This window comes from Cicer arietinum, chromosome 1 (assembly GCF_000331145.2).
Source record: "Cicer arietinum cultivar CDC Frontier isolate Library 1 chromosome 1, Cicar.CDCFrontier_v2.0, whole genome shotgun sequence".
Classification (NCBI taxonomy): domain Eukaryota; kingdom Viridiplantae; phylum Streptophyta; class Magnoliopsida; order Fabales; family Fabaceae; genus Cicer; species Cicer arietinum.
In genome coordinates this window covers 11,405,296-11,417,705 of record NC_021160.2, presented here as the reverse complement: position 1 = coordinate 11,417,705, position 12,410 = coordinate 11,405,296, and the positions used below count along the sequence as shown (strand labels likewise).

Genomic DNA, 12,410 nt, shown 5'->3' with positions numbered 1-12,410 from the left:
ATTCTCAAGGCTTATAATGAACAGAAAGCCTTTATGAGCCTGTTTAAGAAACACATGTAAGTTGTTGATGTCTGGGTTATATCTCTTGTGACATTTCTCGAGTGCAACTCTATTTTGGAAAACTGTTCCTCTGTGATCACCGAAGTACAAAAGTGGAATTGTTAGTTGCTTTGCTTTATAAAAATTCCCCATTTTTTTTCCAAAGCTTATATCCAACAATTCTCTTTTGATTTTCGCACCCCCTTCTTGTATCGAAGAGGATCAAGAATGTGTTCGATTTTGAACTTGTAAGATGTTTGGCACTCGGGTGTTTTGCATGATGTGGATTGAAGCAAACGGTAGAAGAATTGGTTTTATTTGTTAACTCAAACAGTTTTTGTTAAAACAAATGGTGAAAGTTGGTTTTCGAGCATTATCAATTTTGCGATGAATGGATGGTAGCATCCATCTATTAAGAAAACGAACTATTCGAATCAATTCTCAATAAATCCCTCAACATTTGAATGATGAAAGAACCATCGACTAACATCATCTTAAGAAACCCGTCCCTGCTTAATTTGATTTTGCCCATGTAATGTTCTAGCATTGGTTTCTTGAGTCTTTAGAAACTTACAAGCCTCTTCTAATTTTGATCCATTTTTGTCTTTTCGATAGAAAAGACTGTGAAAGAAGTTGTTTTTTTGGTTTCTTTTGTTGCAAGTGTTGTGATCCACAAATGGTAAGAGAAATGTATTGTGTACCCCTTCGTTTTTACCTCCCACCCCCCAATTTATGATATTGACTATTTTACCCTTTTTGACTTTCCAAAAATTTCAGAATATTCGAAAGTTTGAAACTTTCGAAATTATTTAACTTGAGTTTTTTTTCTATATTTCGAAACTTTAGTTAAATTCAAAACATTCGAAACCTAAATTAACATAATTAAATACAAATTTTGAAACTTTCGATAAATTTGAAAGTTTCGAAATGAACTTTTCCAGAAACTTTTGAAAGTTTGAAAGAACGTGAAACTTTCGGAACTTTTAATGAATTTGAAAGTTCCGAAACACAAATTTCAGAAAATTTCGAAAGTTTCGATGAATCTGAAACTTCCGAATTCGAAAGTTTCAAACAATCGAATTATGTCAGTTTCGAAAGTTTCAAAAACTTCGAAACTTTCGAATTTTTCAATTTTTTTAATTATTAATTAAATTTATTACTAAATTTATTACAAATTTTTCAAATTAGGAATATAAATTTATTACTAATTAAATTTATTATTAATTAAATTTATTACTAATTTATTACTAATTTTTCAAAATTCGAAACTTTCATTGAATTTTAAATTTCCGAAAGTTGAATTTTCGAAAGTTTCAATATATTCGAAAGTTTTGCATTTCGAAACTTTCATATTGTTCGAAACTTTCTGCATTTCGAAAGTTTCGTATTCAATGAAAGTTTCGAAAGTTTCATTATTTCTAGGAAAAATGAACTTCGAAAGTTTCATCATCATAAAAACTTTCGAATTTCTGGTAAAATCTTGTTTCGAATATTTGGAAGTTTCGAATTTGTACTTACTTTTGTATTTCGAATGTTTCAATATTTCAAAGGTTTGGTAAGGTCATATTCGAATAATTAAAAGTTTCGAATGAAGTTGGTGAAAAAAGAAAAGTAAATTTTTTTAGAGTTTTCATATATGAAACTAAGGGCAACATGATATTTTTCATATGAATGAGGGGGTGGGAGGTCAAAGTGGGGGGTGCACGGTACAAACCTCAATGTTGTGTGGTATGTAGGCTTTTGGTTCTTGTGATCCAAAATGGTTGAACTCTATATATGCATACACTCTTCACTTTTTTCTTCAAGGTTTTCACTTTTTAATAACTCTTTCTCAATAAGACATCTTCAATATCTTAAACTTTTTTCAGTAGTGCTGACTGTGCCGTGAGATTTTCTTTTGATGAGTTTTTGAAAAATGAAACTAATGAGCTATTGCAATTCATAGTTGGGAAATTTGAGAGAGGGAACAAGTTATCTTGTGTTGTATCCTCTTTGTACCAGAATCGTCCCTTTTTAATATGCATTGGCTCAATATTTTTAATATTCAAGTCAACTTTTAAAAAAAAGGTAAAATGTCCATTTTTGCATGTCATTGTTTTATGATGCTCAAGTCATCTATTTATATTGAGTAAAAACAAGTCTCCTAGTTATCTATACATTGTAATATTATAAGCTTTCGTTTTATGGCAAATCATTAGGAGATTATTTGTTATATTAGGTTTGTATTAATAATAATTAATCTCCAATTATTATTATTATTATTATTTATCTATTAATCTATAAATCTATTTCATTTTTTTGATTGTAAAAACAAAATCTATTTCAATTTTTATATGTTATATTAAAAGTTGCATAAATTAAGTCTGCTGAACACGCGTGCACTATTTGGTATGAAATATGTGATTTAAAAAATAAATAAATAAAATAGACGCAATCAGAATTGTGAACCATACCTCATATACTATATAGTTTTATTGGTACAGCCTACACTATATAGTTTTATTTTTATTTTTTTAATGAAGTTCTTTTTTCTTCTCATTTTGTACTTTTGTTAATAAAAAAGCATGTTTTTGAGTCGATTCTTGCATTACTATATTGACAATTTTTTCTATAAAATAAATATATTTAATTCCAGAAAATATGTTTAATTTCAGAAAATATATTTAATTTATTTTCACAGTTTTTTAATTTTTTATGTAATTTTTTTAAAACACTTTAAATGTATTTGATTAAAAAAGAATTATAAGTTGGCCAACCAATGCGTATTTTCTTAAATGTATTTTTTTAACTCAAAAAAAATATCAAAGGAATTTTTTCTTTACAAAAAACAATTTATGATTTTTTATTTAAAATACTTTTACTTCACTGATTTTTTACAAATATTTTTACTTTACTTAAAAAGCACCCTCCGTATAAAACAGATTTTAATATATATTTTTTAATTTAATCAATTAAAAGCTTTTTTACTTTATCTTGCATCTAACCAATCACCAAAAAAACCTGCACCATTTAAATGCACATTTATTTTCAACACTATGACATTCAATTACCAGTTTACCACCGTTCAATTCTTCTTAATTTTTTTTTAATTGAAACGCCTCTTCTTATTAATTTGGCACATGTGCTTCTTCATTGGCTTTTGTTGATATTTAGGGGAAATAAACGAAAGATTAATATGCACTGTTTTACACACAAATAACTAATTTTTATTGGTTTGTTTAGTACTGGTTTCTCAATTATTAAGGTTAAACAAATTTGAGGATTTTACTTTGTATCTCTACATTTAAACATATTATCCTCAATTAACGTGAAAATATAATTTTGTCTTTTATAAAATTTTTAATTTTTTTAACTTCTCATTTTTTCATCATTTTTTTCAAATTTTCAAAAGTTTCGAAATAACAATTTCCAGAATTTTTGAAACTTTCAAACAATTCGAAACTTCCGAAATAGAAAATTCTAAAATTTTTGAAACTTTCAAAGAATTTAAAACTTTCGAAAGAGAAAGTTTTTGAAATTTTTCATATTGTGAAAACTTTCGAAATTTTTCAAAATTTAGAAAATTATTCTTTTTCCTCGTTAGAAAATCATAACTTTAATTGATTGAAAATAATTCAAATAAGTTGACAATTGATTATTATCTATTTAAGAGAGAAAATTCAATTTTCCTCAATCTTCACTTTTCACATGAAACTTTGGCATCTTTTTTTTTTTACATGATTTTTTGGTATCTTCACATTTATTCATTTCTGCAAATTATTAATATTCAATTTTCCCTATTATTCGCTTTTCACAAAATATTTGGCATCTTTACAATTTTGTATAGTCAAATATTAAAAACTAACCATGTCAATTCCCCCTCATACATTTGACTACTATTTTATCTCAAGTTTTAAAATGATGATAGCTATTTATTGAACAACGGATCAAATTTAATGTGATCTATTTATTGTTTTCATTTATACTCACCCTTTTAATTAGGTTTCTACGAACTTTTGAACAACCTACATCTTGAAACTTAAAGCTAAAAATTAAGGATTGGAGGGCATATATATATATATATATATATATATACTAACATAGAAAAATGTCATCGGACATTGTGGCCTCAACTTATATATAAATTTTTGTCTACCACCCAATGGTGATCACCCCATGTAGAACCCAAAAGTTAGATAACAATAATAAAAATAAATTAATTATTTGCCCATGTTTAGTGAGAAAATGGGAGAGATCTAATTACTAAAAAAGTAGAACCATGTCTGATAAATTAATTACATATAAAGATTTTCTGAAGTATGGAAGAAGTGTAATCATGTATAGTTTCTTTACCTATTTTTAAATGAAAAATGAAAAATTATATATACGAAGAAGAAAAAAATAAGTGAACAAAAAATATCATAAATTAAAAAAATATAACTTTAGAAAATAGGTTGAAGGTCTACAAATATTTCTATAAAAGAGTAAATACGGAGAGCAACAAACGTAAAATTAACTTATATAAAAAATAATAAGTGAAGTGTGAATTAAAAGAATACATACAAAGAAAAATAATGAACGATCACATAGAATAACACTTTTTTTTTTTTTTAAGATGAGTCATCTTTATGGAAAAGATGAAATATTATAAATAGCGAACAACCCTAATGACTAATGAACCTAAATCATTTAAGGTTTTACGGTTGACTAAATAATTGTTAATGTTAATTAATTTCATATCATATTTAAGTTGTACTATTGTGAATATACATATTCCGATAAATGAGAAAAATTCAAATGATTAATTATTAAAAAAATACGTACATGTTTTTAATTTTTTTAGATGGACTATGTTTGAAAAAGTAGAGAAACATGAAAGAAAAATAAAATTAAAATGACAAAATCTATTATTACAATTTAATACGTTGATAAAGAAAATTGAAAAAATGCAACTTTTGACTTAATGGAAAAAAAATTCATATCAATGAAGAAGTTGTCTGTAATAAGAGTGTCCGCAAATTAATATGCTTGAATATTCTATTTTGTTATTTTTTATTTGAAATTTGATTTAATTATTACTTGTAAAATTGATTACATTAAATGATTAAGGTATTGCTAAATGTGAATTAATAAATATTAGAAAGACATTTATTTGTCTAAAACTTGTCACATGTACTATTAATTTTCTTTGGTGCAAGACAATTGTTTAGATCGTAGATGTACGTAAAAACAATAAAAAGAAATACAAGAAGCATGAGGGATAAAACTATGAAGAAAAAAATAGTGTATAATATTTATATAAATTAGCAAAATTTATATTCAAGAAGATCAATCATATTTCTATTGAAAAGATCAACAATATTAAAAAGAAAAATATTCCACAAAACAAGAAGTTGATTATTTTTTATTTTTTCTTACTATTTTACATTCAATTAAATAAATATCATATTATTAAGAAAATGACATACCATTTAAAATTCCACCTAAGACTTTGTTTGGCAATACATTTCATGGTAGCTTTTAGATTATAGCTTATAAGCTAGGAATTCTGTTTCATAATGATCATTATGAGTTTGTAGTATTTTCTGATAAACTACTTCAATTAGCTTATGAGCTTATAACTTGTCATTTTTTTCTTTCAATTTTACCCGCATAATTGTAAAAAAAATGATTTTTTTACCCTTTATGATTTATTTATTATAATTTAAAACAAACAAACTAGATAATAAAAAAAATACATATCAAATTAATAAATAATTTACTTATTGTAATTTTACATTATTCATAAATAAATTTTAATTTGAAATAATTAATATTTTAAAGGAAATAATTTATTTATGATAATTTAAAATAAATAAACTAACTAAGCAGACAAAAAACATATCTTATTAATAAATATTAAATTAATAAAAATATTCAATTACAAATTTTAAAAATATTTTAAGTATTTATTGATATAAAATCTATTTTAATTAAGAATGTTCTTTTAAGTCATTTTATATTTTTAAGCTAATTAAACTGTTAATTTTATCACACATTTCAATTAGTTTAATAGTTATCAGTTATAAGTTATCAATTAACTTATCAGTTAATTTTTATCAAACAAAGCCTAAAGATATGCTTTGTCATATCTTCAAATAAGATTTCAACAATGATTAAAGTAGGATTAAAATAGGATTCACCCAATATTACGGGATTGAAAACATTGTAAACTCTCATGTATTATAGTTTTTGGATTGTAAACTCTATGTATTATAGTTTTTGGATTGATAAAAGGAGAAACGATTCTAAAAAATTACAAAAAAATAAATAAATCATGTGCATAAATAATTATTTTATTTAAAAGATAACACTCCTGAACATCCATTGATATCTATAGATGCTTAAAAATCTACTAAATAATTGTTTAACATATATTCATCTAAATATAAATTAAACACAAATGTCATTGTTATTCATTAAAACAGATATTAGATGATATCCATTATGATTTGTTCATCCTTCTCTTTCTACAAATGATAAGTTATTTTCTCATGTAGTATATGATTGATAATTATGGAAGTATTAAATTCAGAGCTACAAATTTCAATTTGCACCTTTGTAACATCCACGTCCATGTTAAATGCAAGTTTGGACACATGGATCAAGTTTCAGTTTTTATCTATTTATTTGTTTACTCCTATTTTAGGTAGAGTGTAATTTAAGGGTGGGAAGCAATCTTATCTTGTTGCCTTATATATGTCCTAACTTTTGCTTGCAAAAAATGCTAACGATAGAAGTTAAACTAGAACTTTTCAAAACATAAATAATTTTATCTTCATTAACTGAAGAAATTTCGTTGACAACCATGTTTCAGTATGATTTGGGTCGTGTCAAAGTACAACCATGTATATCAACATTAATTAAATAAGTTCATGCAAATAAAAAAAACATTAATTAAATAAGTAGCAACATGTTCCACAAAAGAAAGATAAATAAATAAAGGTTTAATTAATTACACTTTTCATATTTATAGTAAAATACATGTGGAATATTTTATGTGGCACGAAAATAACAGTTTGATCTTTTATATTTTTTTTTAATGTAAAAGTCTTTTAAGTTTATCTTAATTTTTTTTTAAATTTTACTTTTTCAATTTAGTCTCTTAAGTTATATCATGTTTATATCGTTAATCATTTGTCACACCTTAAACAACGATTAGTACAATTGAAATCATCTTATCATTAAAATTCTATGGAATATTGCAACAATAAGTCACTCATACTAATCTTTTAGAAAATAATCATCAAACCTTATAAACGATTTATATTTCTTGATTTTTCTACAACCATTTAGAGACATCTATAGCCTCTGAAATCTTTGTGATAAAAGTTTATCCACATAATCAATATATTAGCTTCATTCACTTGTAAAATAACTTGGTTAGTCAACTCATTGCGCTGTTTTATTTAGATCTTAACAATAATTCAAGAAAATGTTCAAGTTTAATAGAATACATGCATAATTTAATATAACTTAAAGGTTAATGATAAAAATAAAATATAATTTAAATAACTAAATCGAAAAAATAAAAAGTTAAAGAATTCAAGTGAAAACTGAACTAAATTTAAAAGATTTAAAAGTTAAAAAAAAAACATAAAAAAATCAAAAAGTTACTTTTGTGAAATATAAAGAACCATTGGATGTATCTTTCCTTAACTTTTTTTGTCTATTTTCAAATTTTTGTCATTTATCTATTTTCATTCAATTTTGTCATTTAACATATTTAAGTGAGTTAAAAAAAATTCCGTCATTTATCTCTTTTACATTCTATTTTCAAAATTCCGTCATTTGAAGAAATTCAAATGTGTTCTTCATCTTTTTAATGAAATTCAATTTAATTGTTTATTGTTTATTTTTAATAGAAGCTATTCTTAATACAATAGCTGTCATAACAACATAATTGAACACACTAGTTGGAGTAGTTGTACATTGCCTAATAGATGCTTCATCACACCAATTCAAGAATCCACAATCTCTATTTTCATCCTCTTTATGCGAAAGATACACATGTAAAAGAGAAAGTAAAAATTTAAGATGAATGTAAAATGGATATAGTTGTTTAAGATTTTAAAAATTTGATTTTTATTTTATATTTTTAAAAATGATTTTTATGAAAATTTATTCAAACCAGTAAAAGATTTTAGGTTTGTTTGTTACCAATTAAAAAAAGTAATTTTGATATTCAATAACTTATATATTAATTATTAAAGATTTTAACATGATAAAAATTGATATTTTTTTTAAATATATCTTTCAAATTGATTTTTATGAATAGCTTCTAAAAATAGCTTCATTTTAATTATTTTTTGAAATTTCATTATCCAAAAAAAATTATAGAAAATAAATTAAATACTTAAAATCATATTTTAAGATAAATTATTTAAACTATTTTTTCATTTTAAGCTTTATTTTCAAAATATTATTTATAACAAAAAGATAAAATACTATAATTTTTTTTAATTTTAAATAATGGACCAGAACAATTTAGTACCTAAATGAACCACCATAAAAAAAGACAATTAATTCTCTAATAATAGCTAAAAATAGATGATTTAATTCTTGTCGATAATTAAAAAAAAATTATTTGGTTCCTACAAAAGGAAATATTCCTAAATGATTTTTCTTTTCCATCAAACTATACATTTTTATTATTTTCTTTTCTGTAGCAATCAAACGACCATCGTCTACAAAAGTACATTGTTATAACTATAAATTATGTAATATATATTTTGTGTTTAAGTCACAATTGATATTATTTTTGGGATATATTTTACATCGTTTTAGAATTGTGATCATATTTTAAATTTTTGAATATTAAAGTTAATATTGTGGATATTTTTTAAGTATAGATTTTTTTGTAATCATTAACCTTTTTATAAAATTCGGATTATTTTTTAAAAATTGTCAATTATTGATGATATTTAATTAAATATTTTTTGTCATGAATTATTTTGTTTGAATGCTAGAAAAGAAAAGGAGCAAAAATGAATCTTATATTAAAGAAAAAATTATTTAATTTTTGTGTGTTGTAAGCATTATATTGTCTCCATTTTAATTATTTTCAAAGATTAAGTTATCCTATTTTTATTATTTTTGGAGTTCTAATTGTTAATTAATGTAGAAACTAAATTGTCCTTATTCATATTTTTTGGACACTATAAATTATTTTTATTTTTCTTAAGGACCAAATTAGATCTTACAAATTTTTAGACATTCATTCTAAATAAATAAAAAATATAAATACTACTCCGTTGTTACGGGAGAAAATACTATTTTAATTTGTTTCTATTCATAATATATATATTATAAATGGAAATTTTTTATTATAAATCGATGCTTAAAACTTATCATAAACTCTTTAAATCATCAATTATATTATTTGCGATTAAAAGGTAATTTGATTGTATTTAATTTGACAAGTTGAAATTTAAAAAGTAAGTTTATTTTTCTTTATTTTTATCGAATTAACATCTATTAATTTTTTTTTATTTATAAAAAATCTACATCCACTTATTTAAATTGGTATAATTTATCAACTGAAAACAATAAAAATTTAAAATTATTAAACTAAAAAATGGTGAATTTGTTAATAAATTCACAATGCTCAAATTTATAGCACAGAACAGAAAAATATCTACAAATGTGATAAAATTAAAGTGTCAAAAATATGTATTGAATCAAAACCACTAAAACTAATGTATCAATTTGAATGAAATAAATATTTAAATTAAAAAGAAAACAACATTATACCAAAAGAAATAATAAAATATCGGTATCAAAACAACAAAATTGCAAAAACAGACTTATTTAAATACAAAATTGCAAAATTGCAAAAATTGAATTCTATATCAAAGCGCTTATTTAAACAGAAGGCAAAAACAATTGAGTTCCAAACAAGAGAGAAAAAATGTGCTTTTTGATGTGTATATATGAAGCAATCGTAGGGATAGGGAAAATTTCCCCTAATATGAATGGGGCATGATACTTTTTCATGCATTAAAGTTGCTAGTAGTAAGAAAAGAGGCCCACATGAATAGGCTTTATGTAATTTCACATCAATAATAATATTATGAGACTATTAGCCTGTGACCGACCTTTCACATTTTCCACTTTTTGGCATCAAATCCTTCTATTGCATACCTCACATTGCTCTCACTTTGCCAATCCTCAAACCAACCCTTTTCCCCTTTATGTCTTTTCTATAAAAACTTACATACCCACATAAACAAACATGCATTTCACTATCAATGACAACTTCTACTCTAAGAACCCAAAATTTATAACTATAAAATCAGATAAAAAAAAAACTTGTTCACAAGCATATAATATAAGTAGCTGAAACACACAATTAAAATCTTAACCGATTGATCTTAACTAAACTACATATAATATACAAGTTGATCAATGCGATAAAATACAAATGAAGGCATTGTGTCTAATACACGTCACGTGTCTTTCTATACGGAAGAACACTCAACTATGCCATATACATTTCGAGAAACTGTTTCTTGTGGACTATGATTTGGATTCCTCTACTAGAAGAGAAAAAAGAAAAACTTTTCACCCTCTCGCTTCTAAGATCTCACATATTTTCAAAAGTGTACATGTGAGCAACACAATATTAATATTTTTTAATATATTGATCCAAATGGTGAAAAAGTTTTTCAAAAAATAACACAAACTTCTTCCATCTAAATGATTTGTAAAAAAGACATGGTTAGTGTTCCACTTTCACCCTTTCTGTGTCTTTTTTGTTTTTTCACTATGTTTCATCATTGATGAGGTACCACTAAGCCAATTATTTACCTTGAAACCATCTAAAACCAAAGTAATTAGATTACATCGAATTAAATCCCCACCTACAAATCTACAGTACTACCTTCTCATAGGACCACTAAGCAAAAACATAAATTTCCTGACCAAAAATTTCAACAAAACGACAGCTGAAGAAACACGCTAAATAAAGTAAATGAGTTACAACAGCATTAACAAAAAAAATATTAAGTCGATAACTATTAAATTAATTAAAGTATTTTTTAAAATTAATAGTTTCATTAATTTAAAAAATATAAAAATTAAAAATAAACTTCATTAATTATTGCTTAAAATAATTTAAAAGTAGTAAATAATTTTTTTTAATTAATTCAAAAGTTATCAATCCGATATATCTTTTTACATTTTTATCTATTTTATTTATTTTAAATTAAAATGAATAACTAAATTATTTATATTAAAATATTAATTAATAATAAATAAAATTAAAATGATAATAAATAAGTTATTTTAAATTACTAACTTTAAATTATTTTTCATTAAAATTATTTTAAATTATATATAAATAAATTATAAAAGATAAAAAATAATTTTAACTACAATATAAGAATGAAATTGAGAAAAATAAAAAAACTTTTGACTATAAAGAATATGTTAATAAAATTAAGTTATATTTTTATTTTAACATTACATTTTAAAGAATTTGATTTATATGATACCATATGTCAATTCTATTTTATAATAATACATTTAAATTACTAAATGTTAATATATAAAAATAAATAAAATTTAAGATAATAATTATAGTAATAATAAAAAAATTATTCATATTTATTTAAATAGACCGACTTAATAAACTTAAATTTCTTTTTTATTTAGTATGTAGTTTGACATTTTTAACTAAATAAACTTTTTTAAAAGTTTTAACTTTATCTAAAAAAATAATTTGATATTTGATGTAAATTAAACTGTAAACTTCTATGTTCGGTATGATGTATTCTCATTCCTACTGTCTATAAACTATTCACTTGTGTTATTTAAAAAAAATAAAACACGTTTCAAAATAAATTCTATTTTCAATTTATAAATTCTATTTTCAATTTTATGTGTAATATTAATTTTTTTCTTCTAGTCATTCAATTTAATTAATGCTATGAATAATTGTACATTACTCATATATAATCTTTATAATAGTGAAAAATATACCGATAATTATATATATATATATATATATATAAATGGGCACAATTTTGACCAATATTATCAAGATTGTTGTTTACTGGTTCTATCTATCCCAATTGTTGGTTAAATATATTTATAATATTTAGATTTTTATGTTATAATTTTGTATGTTGATTATATTTTGGTGAGAAATACTTACAATAAACAAATAATTAATAATAATAATAATAATTTGTAGTATACTCACAACTAATTTTACCTAAAAAGTAGAAATATTTTTATAGACCATTATTTTGTCTTGAAAAATTATTTTATCTAAAGATTTAAAATTTAAAAAATTTGATTTTTATCTATAAATAAATTTAATTTTTGAATTATGTGATTCAAACTATTGA

At 23.0% G+C, this 12,410-nt stretch overlaps 1 pseudogene; it reads right to left on the bottom strand.

Annotated features, from left to right (window-relative positions):
- Nucleotides 1–11: 11 nt before the first annotated feature.
- Nucleotides 12–532, bottom strand: LOC105852519 (uncharacterized; annotated as a pseudogene).
- Nucleotides 533–12,410: the final 11,878 nt, after the last annotated feature.